Source organism: Delphinus delphis, chromosome 4, assembly GCF_949987515.2.
Source record: "Delphinus delphis chromosome 4, mDelDel1.2, whole genome shotgun sequence".
NCBI lineage: Eukaryota > Metazoa > Chordata > Mammalia > Artiodactyla > Delphinidae > Delphinus > Delphinus delphis.
Window position 1 is genome coordinate 83,889,565 of NC_082686.1, and position 17,847 is coordinate 83,907,411.

Sequence of the window (17,847 nt, forward strand, 5' to 3'; positions counted from 1 at the left end):
AAAAACAGGGACTAGCTTAAAGGGCTGGTCCGTCAGAAAATTAAGATGGGGTAACAAAGAAAATTAAGATGGAGACAGTCGGAAGGCAGGACGTAAAGGCTAGTCCTGGCGCTCGAGTGGGAAGACAGACGTGGAGCAGCGAGAGCTGTGCTGGGAGCGCAGGGGGCTCTCAAGGTGGGGTTGGGTGGAGTTAGGGAAGGCATCTTCCAGGAGGACAAGCGGCACTGAATCTAGACCTGAAGGCTGAGTAATGTTAACTAGAGAAACCAGTGGGTTTGAATTCAAAAATGCATATATTTTTGTGTCCACTCCTTTGTTTCTTGACCACCGTTTCTGGCCATCATTGTGATACATGAACAACATCCAATCTTGGGGAAACTACATTTCTACGTCTTACCCAGTAGACATACAACACTCAGAAGCCTAAGGAGCCCTTGTTTTATGGTGTAGGCGCCATTTTGTTCACGTTACTTCCCACACACTCAAGACAACTTACCAGCAAGAAAGTCATTTATGTGGCTTCACTTAGAACTGCATTTCTTCTGAAATTTCAAATTCCAATCCACTCTCTCTTCAGCCACAACCTCTAAATATTCATCTGGAATCCTCTGCACCCCCCACCTGCCCCCTAACACCCCGGGTCCAGCCAGCCATCTCCTGACCTTTCTTCTACCTGCCTCCCTGTCGCAGATGCAGGATCACCTGGCACCTTTGCCCTCCTCTCCCTGGCTCCTGGCCTTCCACCCCAGCAACCCCAGACCTTGGGTCATTCCTGTCTTCTCTACAACACCTGCGGGCTGCTGGAGAAACATAAGGCACCAGGCAGACAGCATCACCACAAGTGGCGATATCCAGCTGTGGGCAGAGTACTCAAGGCTGTGTGGCCGTCCTCCACTTGTCCTGGACCTTCTCCCTCTCCCAGGCTCTTCACCAGCCATGCTACATCATTCCCCCTCTCCCAAGGCCTGTCCTCCTCCTCTTAGCTGATGACTTCCCCTCCTGCCTCATAGAGAAAGGAAAAGACATCACACACATTCTCACCATCTCATCCCACATGTGCTTCCTCTTCGGGAATTCCCCAGGCTGGTCAGCCCTCTCCGTTCCCTCTATAAAGCACACTGACCACTGTCAGGGGAGGGCAAGGGAGATGCAAGTGAGGCAGTCGTTTGGGGCACAAAATATTAAAGTGATAAAAGTATGACTATAGACTAATGATGCTCCTCCAGTAAGTCACAGATTTTTTTTTAAATCCTCAATACTTGATACTTTTATGCTTAAGCTTTCATGACTTAAAGTCCCATGTGAGACACAGTTTTTGGTTCCTTTCCAGGCATAACTCAAAGGAAAGAAAGATAACATTTTCTCTCCCATCTTTATGTTGCATTTTGTTCTACATTCCAAGTATTTTTTTTCCTGGCTTGTTCTGATCATCTATTCCCTATTAAATATAGCTAGAATCAATCCTCAGGAGCCAAACTGCCATGTTAAAGAAATTAGGAATAAAAAGCCCTGAATTTACTGGAAAGGCTATAATTTGATCTTCATAGATTCTTTTCTTAGTAAATTAGTTGTAGTAATTGGTGCTGAGAAACACACCTTGTTACTGTTTAGCACTATTTCCCCTTCTGTTTGCTCAATAAGGAAGGAAGTAACCTGAAATGTGAATTTACAACTCACATTTTAAGTGGGAAAAATTAGATAGTCTCTCAATTATATTTTATTCTTAATCAAATTTCCAATATAAGGCTGTAAAAAAGGACAAATTCCACTCAACAGCTGTCTTTAGGTGTTTTGTGGCTGTGACTAGCTATGAAACTTTAGCTCAAGCCATGGGCAAAGATTACAAGCCATTTGGAATTGTTATCCCTCCACAAAGAATACATGTTTAGAGTTAGTTCTTGATCCAGTGTTAGTCCAAAGACTTTAAATTTCAACTCTGCAAGCATGGATATGGGACAGTGGGAAAAGCTGGTTATAAAATGTATTGCTCCCCACTTATGTAAACTAAGTTATATGTTTCTTTATAAGTTAAACATGGGTGTCGATTTCTGTTTGCTGGTTATAGGAAAAATAAAGACAGGGAAATACAAAATGACCAAACAAGTAAAGACAGCCTCTAAGTAAAGATAAGCACTAAGGAAACTGGTGACAGAGGGATTATAGAATATATTATATTTCAGAGGAATTATATTAAAAGTTGCTGAAATTTCCCAGTAACCAGTTTGATTATACAGAATTTGAAACAAACAAAAAAGCTGAAATATAAAGAGGGTCTCAGAAAGGTCAAGCACTTGCTTTTCTAAGCTTGGCCTTCTGTATTCATTCTTGAGGCATATTTGTTTGGGTTGTCAGGGCTGCTTGCTCTTTAAATACAATTCTTAACAGTTTTGTTCTTGCCTACTTAAGGAACAAACTTCTCCTTATGCCCAGTCTAGCAACAGTTACTAACTTGGTGTGTTTACTGTGCACCAGGCTCTGTTCAGAATGCTTTACATATATAGTAACTCTTTAAGTCTCACAACAACCTATGAGGGAGAAATTATCTCCCCATTTTGCAGAAGAAGAAACTGAGGCACTGAGGCATGGGATTAACCATGTAACCTCCATAAATTCCAGACCCTGTGGCAGCTCAGAAGCACCTGATCAGTTACAGCCCTGTCCCTGAGCTCCTCACCTGCCTTTTCTGGCACTGGCACAGCTGCTCTTCCTGGAGCTCCCAGAAGGATGGGAGGACAGGGAAGCAGGTAGGGCAGAACCAAGAGTAGCAACCCAAGGCAAAAGATTTGCTTCACTGTCTAAAGTTTGGAGTCATTTATGTTTTGCTACCACCTGCACTTCACCAGAGCTTGTTCTTATTTTCTTTGTAACATACCCTTTTCCTAACCTTCCATCTCAAGTTTCCCTCCTTCCTTTTCTTGATCTCAGTAGCACTAGACAATGGGCAAAAGTGACTGTGTAAGTCTGGGTCCTTTGGGTACATAAAGTCTTTCCTGCACAAGGAAGATTGGGGAATTTAAGGGTGGAGATTCAAAGTGGTAGAAGGGGGTAAAGAAAAAAGTAAGGAGGAGGGAAGGAGAAGAGAGTAAAACGTGTAGGACTCAGAGAGGATGTTTTAAGCAAGTATTCAATGAATAAGTATTGGATGAGATAAAAGGAGAGGAGTCGTACACAGCTGAGGTCAAATTATGATATGAAAAATAGTGATTTCAAAATAGGGTGACAATATAACCTGGTATAAACCTGTTATATAAGCTATGCACATTAGCTTGTTGTCCAATGGCAGTTCATATGTCCCATTCTGGACACATTTGATTGTGGGTTCAGAGTATAAAAAATGAAGGTCTAAAACATAAGAGATATTTATAACACATTTCTGTCTCAGCTGATCAACATTTATTATAAGTTAACTACCATTTAAGCACCTGTCCTATCCCAGGCATTATGCTGCACAGCCCTGAAAGTAGGTAATACCTACATTTAATTCATTCAACAAATATTAATTTATCACATACTGTGTAGTAGGCCACAGACAGGATGCTGAGAGGGCTTCAGAGATGTTTCCAGTGTAGATCCCCTAACAGAGTAAGAAAATGTTCCGGTGCAACCTTGAATCTGGACCTGATGGGGTCAAGAGAGTAGAAAAATCAAGAGTTTTAGAATGTGAACAAAAGTAATTTATATTCTGCAGCTTCCATTTACTAATCACATGAGCTTGATTTGTCTCTAAACCTTGTACCAACAGTGTTTTCTGAGGATCATTTGAAAAGATTTATTGACAGAATGTGGTCCAGATCAGGGGTTTGATGTATGCTAGTTTCCTTTCTCTAGAAATTGCTGATGCATCTTTACCATGATGGTTTAGTTAATAGATGGCCAATATTCTTTATGGGTTATTTTCCTTTCAAAGTGATGAGCTATATTCTTTATATTCTTCTCAAAAATATTTATTGAATATGAGTTTTTTGAAATACTGATCTGATTGCTAAGGGCCACTAATACATCTCAAATACTGTTGTGACTGAGAACAGAGGTATCATTCCTAATTGACTGAACATGGTCTTCCATTATGCTTTACAGGAAAGAACAATATTGTTCCCACAAGCACTTAAAAATACATTTCAAAGGACACAGCCAAAAGTAAGGCCCTGTAAATTATGGAGAGGGAAACCTGAGTGGAGTCATCTTTTTAACTTACTTTGCTTAGAGCACAACCAAAACGTTGTCAAAAGAGTTGTAGAAAAGGAATAAAAGAGACAAAATAATGAAATTTCAGGGAATCTTAAGCTGGGTAATAGTGCTCTGAACTTGGAATTTAGGGGGCTTATTGCCTGCAGACTTGGTAGAACATTCCTTTCTGTTTAAAAAAAAAAAAAAACTGGCTTCTAGTGTTAAAACATTCACTATGGAAGATAAATAAGTTACTGGTCAAAGCCAGCCTCTGAATGTCTAGCATTAAAATGCAAAAAGAAATCACTTCTGTTTATTCAAAGTTTACATCTCACCTGATCAAGTTGCTTATCTTTAAATATGAATTCTTATATCTCTTTTATATACGCAAACTGTAAGACAAATATTCTAGATTTACACTGTTCTGGCTAAATCTCTGCTGGCAGAGATTCTATATCTAATAGCAGGGCTCTTGTAATAATTTGCTGTTCCTCAATTTCTGGAACATAGGTACAATGTATACATCTCCTCACAAGATTATTCCACAATGGAATAAAATAATGGCTATGGAAATATTCCCAAAAAGGCATAATGTGCCATAAATTGCAAAGCTAAGATTTATTCAGTTGAGTATATATAACATTCCAAAAAGACAGGATACATTTTGTTACTTTGAGAAGAAATCATTTCCTTCTGAATTTTTCCCAGTTTCTTTCTACCACATCCCATGTTCTGTTATGTAGACTCTAGTGCAGTTGGTCCTCAGAAAGAACTCTACCTTGACTATTTGAAAGTCACCGAGTACAATGATTCTAGCCAAAGTGACCCATTTTAAAAGATGACCCATTTCAAAACCCATGAGTTATTATTCAAGCTGTTCTATATTTGAGAATTTGAAAGTTATTTCCTTTTCTTACAATCTCATTTGAATCAGTCTTTTATAAAAGGGAAATTTGATCTCTATTTTAATGAAATATAATGTGACATTTTTTCCTTGCTAAAGCCTGCACTTTATGTTGAAAACTCTTCTCCACCTTCTGATGGTTTGTGTTTGTGCTTGGGTGTGTGTATGTGTGTGTGGTCAAAGCATTTGTGTGCAATATCATCTATGCCTCCTAAACATCCCTCATTTCTCACTTCCTCAGAAACAGCCTCTCTGAGCTTCAGGTTGAACTCTCCCTGTCACAACACTCATTCCCATCTTCAGGTGTCACGGTGAGCACCTGGAGGGCTGAGATTAGTCAGACTGAGTCACCCTCTTCCTCAGAGGGTGCTCAGTAAACACTCAAGGAGAGTGCCTGTGGGAGAGGGGATGGGAGAGAGAGAAGGAGAGGGAAAGGGGAGAATCATTTTAAGTATTTAATGGAAACATTTCAGGTATTGAATTTATCTTCTTTAAAAAGAAAAGAGTTGACTCCAAAAAGCTGCTCCCCCCTCTCCCCCGCCCTGTCACAGGATATAAAATCTACCATAAGTTTCTTTTGAGAAAGTTAAAACCTCAGGTGCTAATCACCAATCCCCCTTTCAGAAAGTTCAGGATGGGATCTTTTCAGCGCCATCACTGAATACAACTACCTTCAATCATCCTTTTCTGGGTCAGTTTCAGCTTCTCACACCCTTCTCCCTTCCCCCATAGGGACCAGGCAAAGTTTCCCAAAATAAAGGCACAGAGGAACAAATCCAGTTCTAATGGATGTACTTGCATCAGAGAATTACCCTAAATATTAGCTCCAAGCCACCACCAGCCACGGAGCGATTACAACTTTGGTGTCCCTTTAACATGACCCATAAACTATGAAAACCAACACTGGGAAAGAAAAATATAAGGTGTGTAGTCAGAGTCGGATGAAAAGTTCCTACTCTGGACCTACGTAAGTGGTATCTGAGTAAGCAATTGACTCTGTCACTTCAGGGTGCAAAATAAAATTCAGCAGAGTCAAAGGAAAGCGTGGCAAAGACCTCCCCACTTAGAAAGAGGTCTCTTTTTCCAGTTTCCCCGCCTGCCTACTTCCTTGTCTCCATTTCCCCAGCCAGTAATTCACCGAAAGCTTCCCTAGTCTGGCGGTTTCCCAATTCCCAACACGACACAGGATTTCTACCCGAATTCACCCCTGCAGCCTAGGTGTGGCTGCAAGGTTGGGGGCCACCAGCCGGAACGGAGGCCCGCAGGGCTCGGTGTTCTCCTCCCGGCTCCGGACGGTTTCGGCATCGCGGCGAAGCGGCCGCCTCGCGGAAGCTCCGAGGAAAGGGAAACCCGCCCGGCGCCGGGACACTTCACCCCGCCGGAGCTCCGGGCCCCCCAGCCTACCTGCTGCACCTGGGCGGAGGCTCGGCCCAGGGTCACGGTCGCTAAACGCCCGCCCGCAGGCCCGAGCAAACAAAGGCGCTCCGGAGAAGGAACGCGCCTCCTTCCCCACCGCGCTCTCGGGCTGCGGGCAGCCCTGACCCGCGGCGGGTAGGGCGGCCCCAGCTTCCCGACGCCGGGCCGGGCGCGCTCCGGACCAGTGTCTGCTTCAGCCGTGCCTCCCCGGCCCCAGCGCGCATTCCAACCTGAGCCACCGTGCGAACGCGCGTGCCTTCACCTCCTCGCGACTCTCTTCCCCTCTTGGCCCTGGAAACCTCACCGAGGAGGCGGAACAGACTCCGAGTCTCCGGTCCTGCAGCCCGGGAATTGCTCCTGCGGAGAGGCGCGGCGCGGCAAGGCGGCCAGGCCGGGCAGGGGCGGGGCGGAGGCCGGGCGGTCCGGAGCCCTCCGCTGTGGACCGAGGGAGTCAGTCTCCCCTCACAAAGAACAAACCAGGCGGGGAGTTGAGATTTATCCCCGCCGAGCGGGCTAGAACTTACCACATTTAGTGATCCGGAAGAGAAGACTACATTTCCACCCACCAGGGGCCTGGGCCCCTGCTAGGATGCGGTGGGATGCAGAGCATTTTTTTAAATGGTACGATTGATCACATATATTAATTCCATATGAAACAACTGGTCTCCGTACAGTTTGCATTAGGAGGTAGAATTTGTTAGACAGGCGATCCATTCGTTCAGAACATGCAAAGGTTTACTCATCTGCGGGAGATAAGTTTTGACTGAGTTGCAGTTCTCTGAGCACCTTATTTTCCTTTTCAGAGCAAGAGGTCTAAGGGCAGGCTAGACTTTAAAAGATCTCTTGTCACACCACTTACGCCTCGAGCTTCTGGGGGCCTCAGTGACAAAAGAAGGAAACTCTAATCTGCAGCATACAGTTTCGCTACAGCGGTTCGTTTTAAGAATGCAGTGGGACGGTGGGGAGAGACTCACCCCGCCCCACCTTCAATCCCAACTTAATTTCAAAGAGAGCTTAAAGCAAAACTCACCAAGTTCAAGACCAGCTCCTCAAACTCCCAAATCGCAGGTCGGCTCTCCTCCTGGCAGCGAAGCTAAAGTCATGGGGGTCTCCGGAACAAAACTTGCCCGTTTAAAATCTTGGTCAGGGACTGGGCAGCCGGCTCTCGGCTGGGCTCGCCTCCCCGGAGGGGAGCGGGCTGCAGAGGGCAGATTGCGGGGGACCCAATCAGGGACTCCCAGCGGAGGGCGGGGGCGCGGCCAGCGTGCCGCGTTTCCTGCCCCTCTTGGCGTCACTGACGAAGCCCAGTCTGGCCTGACCTTTGACGCCACCCCTGCGTGTTGGGGAAGGTGATGGGTCCCGCCTGAGTCTATTCCTGTCGGTGCATGGCAACTCCAGGAAGTGCTTCTCCACACCTCTTTAGTTATTTGAGATCATTTAGTCAGATCATCAACTGTGAGCTAGGATCCGCATGAATGTCCTCTTTGAGGTGTTCTCCCCATTCAAAATACTTAATACATGTAATAGACAAAATCAGGAGAACATAAATTTCCACTGAATGGAAGAGATTATAAATAAATCCTTTATGGGTTTAGTTTTTTGTTCTCCAAATATTGTTCTAGCATCCTCCTCATAGAACAAATATCATTTAACAGAGGTGATATTTTGAACGACTTTGTAATTGTATATATTTGAGAACATGAGAGAAAACAAAAGATTAACCCATTACTTCAGTAAAATAAAAGCTTTGGATTTGTTATTGTAAAAGGAATGACAGGTAATGACTTAAAAGTAGATTACTGAGTCAGTTTGAAACTGTAAATACAACATTGTACATGTTATTTCTAACTAGATTTTTAAGAGGTTTTGTTATTGGTGGTTTTTTTTTTTTACGGTACGCGGACCTCTCACTGTTTTGGCCTCTCCTGTTGCGGAGCACAGGCTCCGGACGCGCAGGGTCAGCGGCCATGGCTCACGGGCCCAGCCTCTCCACGGCATGTGGGATCTTCCCGGACTGGGGCACGGACCCGTGTCCCGTGCATCGGCAGGTGGACTCTCAACCACTGCACCACCAGGGAAGCCCCTTAAGAGGTTTTGTAATTGCTTTCTTTAAGCTCCTTAGCATATTTTCAACCATGCAGTTATTTTCTTTCATATATTGCCTGTAGAGAGCATGGCTCAGTACTGCTATTATCAACTCAGACCACGTGGCATGTCAGACCACAGATAGAAATATTTAGGTAATGTGATTTGTAAGGGAATCACTGACAGTGACCCATAAATAAGCTAATTTATTGTTAGTGCAGTGCAACTCCCTTTCCCCATGCAAATTAAAACCCTGTTGGTAAGTAAACCCACAGACATTCCCCCTCCCCCCAGGTATCGTGTATGTTGTATTTATGTGCAAATGTTCAATTGCCATTATATTCCTGTTGCGTCATCTGGAACTGAACCCACATAGGTGCAGGTGTCAGCATGTGTGTATTCCGCATGCTCGAACACATAGGACTGTACCCACAAAAAATACAAACTGAAACAAACATGGATAAATACATATAAAAATCACATATTTACATCAGCCTGTATGGAGATAGACAAGCCAGACAGAGAAATGCTTCAAAAGTAAGTCAGGAGATTGGTGAGAGGATGTGGGGCTTTTGGTGGGAGGAGGGGAGAGGGTGTGGATGAGAGATGGGGTGGTCCAGAATGCCTGCCCAGGTGCCCACACAGGAACATACATGCACAGGGACGGCGTCTTTGCCCATCTGGGAGAATGATTTCCTACAGCAGGCTGGCTTCCCATCCCACCCCAGAAGGAGAGGAAGAGGATGATAGATTGGATAGTATATAACAAAGTACTCAGTTTGTTTTGTTGGGAGGGAGTGCTTGAAATTAGTTGGAGATAAAATTAACTGATAGTAGTGAAGCTGATTTGACCATCAAAGAAGGAAGACAGAGTCGCCTTGCCCTCAGTGTCCACAGTAGCTGCTTGTGAACAGAGACCACTACAAAATTTATAAATGACTTTCAATCTCACCATCAGGACTTTGCTTCAGAATTTAGGAAAGTGGTGGCAAAAAGAAAGCTGTAGCATCAAGATGGTAAACTTGAAAACTGAGAGGAATTGCAATTTGCATGTTAAATTTAGAAGGGAGAAGATAAGGCGGAGAAAGAGCAGAGGGAGAAGCAGATATAGGAGAGAGGACCAGAGAGTAGAGCATGTATTATTAGTTTTGGGGAAAAGAAGACTGAAACGAGTACAAGAGAACCTGGGAGATGGTGGGAGCAAAAGAGACCCAAAGAGAGAAGTGTTAGTGAAGTCATGAAAGGAGAAACTGGTTTGATAACTGCTACTTAATACCTAACACAGTTGAAGCATATCAACATAGTGCCATGCTTGACTTGTTAGCTTTCAGTAGAAGGTAGGAGGTTTCCTCACAGACCCTGTACAGGCCCTGTCCCATGAATTCAGACACACCACAGGCTGTGTGTTCTGAAACCAGTGAGCATCTATGCAAGGCCTGGGCAGCTAGAGAGGTGAGGTGGAATCCTGACTTAGTTCCTGCTGGCCACGAGATCGGGGCAATCGACCCAACTTCTCTGTGCCCCATGGTAATTCCCGACTGGAAGGGTGCAGTGAGGGCTGACTACAGAGCAGTAACATGTGTGAAGTGCTGAGCACGGCGCCTCACGGACTGGGTGGACAGCTGTCATCCTTACGCCACTGTGGGCTACAGAAAGCTCTCGCTTGTTGAGCTGGTCTTCATGCTATATCCCATCATCATCATTGCTATAAAAGGACCAGCTGTGTTTCACATCTTTAGAGATACATTTTCTGTTAATACAGCATCAGCAGTTAAAACAATGCAACAACTCCTTGGCTGTCTCCTCTTCCTCCTTTACTGCCCACCAGCCCCTCCTACCCCCACATGTATCCTTCTGGGTATTCTTTTCTCACCACACTTGCTGCTTGGTGATCTCATCCATTGCCTTTAATCCATGATTTATATTTCTAGTCTAGATTCTGAGCTCCAAACTTGAGTGTCTTCACTTAAGTGTCACATCAGTCTTAAGCTTAGCAGGTCTAAAATGGAATATTCAAATACATTTTTGTGAAATGGTGAATGGATGGGTGTTGGATGACCCCCAAGGGCCAGAATCCTCCTTCTTCTCGCCAGTGGACCCAGCCCAGGGTGTTTGTTATGTGTCAGTAAGAGTCAGTGGCATTATGTCACTGTATAAATATCTGTGGATCTGTTTTCCCTACTCTTTTGAGAGTCCTCAGACCTCTTGAGGATGGAGGTCACATCCTAGTCATCTCCAGTTCCCTTGAAGAAGCCTCCCACAATGCCTTGCACGGAGTGAATATGTATTAATGGCTGGTTGAATTGAATTTTTGCTGAACGCTTCCCACATTCATCAAAAGTTCAAACTTTCGGTCCAAAAAGCCTCATCTACAGTACAATGGCCCCAGTATACTTCTCCCTCGATGCCAACAAGGCCCAAATGCTGACATTGGAGGCACACTAGCCCCTTTCCTACAGCTCCTGCTTCTGCTCCTGTGGTTTGGCACCATTCACCAGCCTCCCTCAATTCCAGGATCTTGGCAGTTGGATGAAACCATACTAGGTATACCCAGAGCTGGAAGATGAAGGGAACTGACAGCACAAAGAGGTACTCACCCACAGGCCATTCTAAGAACCCATTTTGTTCCTTTCTCTTCACTTCTGCATGGGGGGAGGGACCTCCTCAACTCATCATCTCCTTCCACATCAATACATAGGGGCATCTCTCATGGGCCCCTATAACCCTCAGTAGGGGTCCCACAGGGACAGGGACAGTCTTGCTGGGACAGGCCCTGCTTGCTGGGACCCTTCTTGGTGCAGTAGAGCTGTACTGTGGATTGAGTGGGCCTCACTCGGGGGAGGGAGTGGGGGAAGAAGACTGGCAGGTGGGAGTGAGGCTGGCACAGGTTTCCTTTCCATGTGCAAATGCTCAAACAGCCCCTGTGACAGTGACCTGGTACCAACTCCCTGCCATTAGATCCCTCAGCATTTCTTCTCCCCTCTCCACCTGCAGATCATATATCCACTTTCACACTCCCAGGGCCATACAACATTCTGTGCAGGTTCCGAGGGGCTGCCTCTAAGTCTACCTTTTTCTCCCCAAGCTAGGAGCATTTATCCAAATTGAGTGAACGAGTGATACTTGTGTAGGGACAATCTTGAATTCTACCTGATTAACACTTAACTTTTAAAAGACAATTGGCACCATCCTGCCCACAGTTATCTAAACTGAGAAAAACTATTTGGATCCTGTGAGGGGTGGTACAGAGGAAAAAAAGAAAATTACAGCACATGGAGATGTTCAGAAAACAGTTGTTGACTATGACATGGGGGCTACGTGCCTGGCCCAGATGCAATCATTTGAGTTAGAAATTTTGCACTTAAGTTTGGTTGTGCTGATATTTAAGGGACAACTAAAATCTAATTCTCTATTACCCTTTTCTTAATAGTTAATAATTACTAAGCGCTCATTGCCTGCTTTATGGAGCATACATGCTTCAAATCCTACTCAAATTAATTCTAAAAGGCAGTTATAGTCCTGCCTGAGATTTATATTGAGTATTATTTAAAATATGGACCATTAGTTAGGAATTAAAAATAGCTACAGTGAGATTTTTCTTATAACAGCACTTTTCAAAAGCCAATTCTAAAGTTCTTGACAAATCATGTGCTCTGAAAAAATATACATTTCATGAATCAGTCTTGATTGGTCTAATGGTCTAAGGACATAAAACCCAATATTAATTAACACCTATTTGATCGTGCAGATATAGGGCTAAGGAATCCTAGAAAGAGCAATATCTCTGAGAAATAGGTTTCTAGCATAATAAACAAACAAACCCTCTTGGGATGAAAGGAATTAATAGAATAATAGGATATCTGCTGGTAGATCTAGATACAAATAGGTCTGTAAAAAGGTACACAGGGTAAAGAAAGCAGTGTGTCTTTTCATCAGTTTTTGATCTTTGACTATTTTATACACTTTTTTTTTAATCTTTGGGGATTTCCTTTTTGCAATAGATTTCCCTTTGCATGAGGCAGAAGCTTATTAACTCTTTCACAATTTCTTTTCCTTACGGGAGGATTATCAGGTTACTGGATACGCCTGTTGGAATTAGTACCAGTACTACCCTTTCCCATGAATTGAGGTAGTAATGGTTTTCCTATCAGCAGTATTCCAGGAGTCTACTTGGTACCAGAAATCTCTCCCATGAAGTTCTGTTATGTTTGGATTGCACATGTGCGGATACACCGTGGCTCTGAGATTCGATCCAGGTTCCTTGAATCCTAGGCATAAATGGCTGATGGTCTGAGCCACCCCTTTTTCTCCAACCTGCTTCCTTGTGTCCTTACTGTGCAGGCCCTGTCCCTTACAGAGCCATGCTGCAGAGTCAGAATATTGGTACTGTTTCAGTGGACTGACATTCACCCTTGGCACTAGTCTCTAGTTTTAGAGCTCGAAGACCTGGACCTGACCTCTTTCTGGCAGCACCAAGTCAGCAGTTTGACCTCAATCAAGTCACTTAATGCTCTGAGTCCCAATTTCCTCTTCTGTGAAATGAGAATAACAATTAGTGCCTGCTCCTGCTTACAGAATTGGTGTCTGTTCCTTAAATCTACCTTCATCCATTCCATAAACATTTATTGAGAATTTCCTACTTGTAAGGCATGGGGACAAGGGATGGATGATAGGACATCTGCCCTGCAGAAGCTCTTTGTCAGGTGTTGAATGGATCAAGGAAGATGATATGCACATTTAAAAAAATAACTTTACTTCACATCATGAGGTTAGCTATTATTATTATTATTACTTTTTTTTTTTTTTTTTTTTTAGCTGTACTTGGGCCTCTCACTGTTGTGGCCTCTCCCGTTGTGGAGCACAAGCTCCGGACGCGCAGGCTCAGCGGCCATGGCTCACGGGCCTAGCCGCTCCGCGGCATGTGGGATCTTCGCGGACCGGGGCACGAACCCATGTCCCCTGCATCGGCAGGCGGACTCTCAACCACTGCACCACCAGGGAAGCCCCGGTTAGCTATTATTTTAAAAATGGAAACTAATATGTGTTGATGAGGATGTGGAGAAACTGGAACCCTGGTGACTTGCTGGTGGGAATGTAAAATGGTACACAATATCGTGGTTCCTCAAAAAGTTAAAAATAGAATTACCTTATAATTTAACAATTCTCCTTCTGTAATTTCCATCTGTAATTCTACCCAAAGGAAGTAAAAGCAATGACTCAACAAAGATCTGCAAACCAATGTTCACAATAGCCAAAAGGTGGAAACAACCCAAATGGCCATCAACAAGTGAATGGGTAAATGAAATATGGTCTAGGGCTTCCCTAGTGGCGCAGTGGTTGAGAGTCCACCTGCCGATGCAGGGGACACGGGTTCGTGCCCCGGTCCGGGAAGATCCCACATGCCGCGGAGAGGCTGGGACCGTGAGCCATGGCCGCTGAGCCTGCGCATCCGGAGCCTGTGCTCCGCAACGGGAGAGGCCACAACAGTGAGAGGCCTGCGTACAGCCAAAAAAAAATGGTCCATACAAACAATGGAAGATATTTAGCCTTAAACAGGAATGAAATCTGACACATGCTACATCATGGATGAACTTTGAATACATTATGTTAAGTGAAATAAGCCAGACGCAAAAGGACAAATTTTGTATGATTCCACTTATACGAGGTACCTAGGCAAAATCATAGAGACAGAAGGTAGAGTGGAAGTTACCAGGGCCTGGCGGGAGGAAGGAATGCAGAGTTAGTGTTTAATGGGTACGGAGTTTCAGTTTGGATTGATGGAAAAGTTCTGGTGATGGTTGCACAACATTGTGACTGTATTTTAATGCCACTTAAAAATTGTTTAAATGGTAAATTTTATGTTATGTATATTTTACCACAATTTTTTAAAAATTGGGGGAATTCCCTGAGTCCAGTGGTTAAGGACTCCACACTTTCACTGCCCAGGGCCTGGCCAGGTTCAAGCCCTGGTTGGGGAAACTAAGATCCCACAAGCCACGTGGCACGGCCAAAAAAAAAAAAAAAATTATAATCCCTAAAATGCTACACAAATGCAGGTTTGTTAACTTGAATTAGGATTAATGGGATTTGGTTTATAATCAGCCCCTCTTTTAAAAAGTGCAGTATGCGTGAAATTACTTTGTCATTATTTATTATGTGATATTGAAGAGTGAGCCAGATAAACTTTAGTGATTACTTATGCCCCATCCTTCTCTAAAAAGAATTTAAGGTTGTTTACCCTAAACACATCAGAGTAATGAGATCAAATCCAATTAACATCAGACAAAATATAGAAACTAAGATATAAAAGTGGAGAAGACAGAACAGATGGCTTATCAGCAACTGAGCAAAACTTTCAACTGTTAGCCTTCCAGGAGACAGAGAACGGTTTATATTCATCAGACCTTTTATTAATGCTTAAAATATCACTGATTTCAACAAGGTCATTGTATGGGTCCATAGTGTTTCATGTTGTTACCATTTATAGTTCTGGGAATTTATTAAGCAATTATGGAACACCTAACCAAAACAGAAGAAGGATGTGAAACTAAGAACATGTTTTCCTAAGTCTGAACCCTCAGGACCTATTCAGTGCTGAATGAAACGGGCTCCTGGACCTTTCTCGTCCCCGTTGGCCAACTCGGTCTCCTGAACCTTCCCCTCGGCTCCTGCATGGAGTCTTACCGTAGCCTGGTGTGACAACTGTCTCCTCCATCCGGCTCCCCCTGACTCCCACGCTTCCCACCCAGACCCTGCCCCAGCACCTGGTTCCCACAAGGCCCCGGGTGTAGCCACGACTCCTAGTCCTGCTCCTGTTTCCTTCCTCCTGGAACACCCTCCTGTCTTGCTGCAAGTCGGCACCTCTTACACAGGACAGTCCAGATCTCACCTCCACCAAGACCCCTCCAGCCCATGCTGATTCCTTCTCCTTGCCGTCCTATTGTACATGCAGTCACACATTCACTGTTTAGTTAATTGAGGGTGTAAATGGACAGAAAATCTTAACGACCTTTGCTTCTTTTCTTATGAGAAATGAGAAGCAAGGTGTGATTAGACCAAAGACCACATCATACATTTTATTTAAAATGATTTATTTACAACGGAGTATTACTTAGCCATAAAAAGAAACGAAATTGAGTTATTTGTAGTGAGGTGGATGGACCTAGAGACTGTCATACAGAGTGAAGTAAGAAAGAGAAAAACAAATACCATATGCTAACACATATATCTGGAATCTTAAAAAAAAAAAGGGTTCTGAAGAACCTAGGGGCAGGACAGGACTAAAGATGCAGATGTAGAGAATGGACTTGGGGACATAGGGAGGGGGAAGGGTAAGCTGGGACGAAGTGAGAGAGTGGCATGGACATATATACACTACCAAATGTAAAATAGATAGCTAGTGGGAAGCAGCCACATAGCACAGGGAGATCAGCTCGGTGCTTCGTGACCACCTAGCCGGGTGGGATAGGGAGGGTGGGAAGGAGATGCAAGAGGGAGGGGATATGGGGATGTGTGTATATGTATAGCTGATTCGCTTTGTTATACAGCAGAGGCTAACACACCATTGTGAAGCAATTATACTCCAATAAAGATGTTAAAAATAAATTTTTAAAAAATGATGTATTTATAGAGTGACCTATAAGAGCCAGTAGGGATACTCAGGATGATCTAATTCAGCCTTTTGACACATGAAGAAATGGAGACCCTGAGAAAGAAAATGTCTTGCTCAAAGTTACCCTACATATTAGAAGCAGAAATAGACTTGGAAACCTATTTTCGTGAAACCCAGTATTTTTATATCACCATGCTAGTTTCATTTTAATTTGTGTTTTATTTCATAATCAGCAAACAGGACTTTAGATGCACCCCAAACATAGGCCAAGAGGAGCAACATAATGTAGTGGGAAGAACACGGACTTTGCCAAAGCCAGAGACCTTGGACAAGTCAGTGCATGGCCCTGGGGCTTTCTTTTTCCATCTGTAATATAAGGATTAACTGATGGTCTTTAAGTTTATATCTGCTTCTGGCATTTTATGAATGTACTAGACTGTTGGCCCAGCCCCACCAAAGAATTTACAAGTACTGGGAGAGCATACATCGCTCACCTTTGCTCCCTCCTCCACACTGTCGTCCTCGGCCTGGGACAGTTCCCTGTCCTTGTCCCCTTGCTTGCTTTTTTCAAAACTCTGATTAAACTTCACTCAACTCAAAATCGGCAGTGTCCCCTCCCTTCTGTGCTCCTGACTCCTCTGGCTACCTGGTACCTATCACTCTGCACAGGAGTCACTGATGTTCTTGTCTCTGCCATTAGACTATGAACTCCTTAAGGCCTGGCATTTTGGTACATTTCTCTATCCCAAGTGCCTATCATGGTGCCTGGCTCATAATAGGGAGCTAGTACACACTTGGTAAATGGATCTAATGGTTTTTGTCTGGGAAGCAAGGATAAGACTGTGGTACTAATTTCACCTGAAGCTGTTGGAAAGAGTTTTCATGGAAAAGGAAGAAATGGAACTTTCAGGAATGACTAGAATTTGAAAAGAAGTATAAAATAATGATACCATTGGCCTAACTAAAGGGGGGTAGGTGGCTCAAAGGAATGGATCAGCTCAGTGTTACTTAGCCAAATAAGGGAACATCCGCATTAGAATCATGTGGGGTGCTTGTGAAAATTACAGATGCTACCTCTGTATTTCATCCATTGCTCCCCATTCTGAATCTGTGGCTCTGTACTTACCTTTTGAGCAAGCCCCCTAGGAAGATTCTTTTCACATGAATGGAGAGTCTTGAAATCCTGGGAGGAATATTGACAGTTGTGGGCAACTGAAAGCTATTTTAAGTTTTTGAAGAGGGAGAATGATGGCATAATGGACTTGAAGCTTTAGGAAGGGCATAGACTGGAGGTCTGTAAAATAGATTGATGGGAGTGAGATCTCAGAGGCAAGAGTGAGCGGCTAGGAGTACACCAATGTATTCAAGATGAGAAGGCTCGGGAGTTTGCTCTGTATTGGTGGCGTCGGCAATGGAGAATAAGCAGGGACTCCAAGAGGTGTGTTCAGAGATGAAAAGATGAGGCTTGGTGACAGATTGAATGTAAGCGATAATGGCAGGGAGGAGTTTGCAATGACAACTGTGTTTTAGGGACCCTAGAGTATGACCCTTCCACCAATATGCATGCTGTTTCTGTCTGATGAGTTCTATTTCAGCCTGAGGTAATGAGGTGTCTGGGAGGCATCCAGGTGAAGACATATGTAGACCATTGGCAACATGGGCT

General features: G+C 44.0%; 2 protein-coding genes across 5 annotated transcripts in view; one reads left to right on the forward strand and one right to left on the reverse strand.

Moving 5' to 3' along the window:
- Nucleotides 1-7,979, reverse strand: part of B3GNT5 (UDP-GlcNAc:betaGal beta-1,3-N-acetylglucosaminyltransferase 5) — a 62,419-nt gene extending 54,440 nt beyond the window's left edge. For 2 of the 4 annotated variants that reach the window (XR_009519301.1, XM_060011053.1), the window contains exons 1-2: nt 7,518-7,979; nt 3,513-3,618 (exon numbers count right to left, since the gene is read on the reverse strand). The gene's annotated coding sequence lies outside the window, so the exon portion shown is untranslated. The other 2 variants (XM_060011054.1, XM_060011055.1) reach the window with 2 other exon arrangements.
- MCF2L2 (MCF.2 cell line derived transforming sequence-like 2) overlaps nt 1-17,847 on the forward strand; it is a 221,633-nt gene that overhangs the window by 150,567 nt on the left and 53,219 nt on the right. The gene's annotated exons all lie outside the window — the stretch shown is intronic.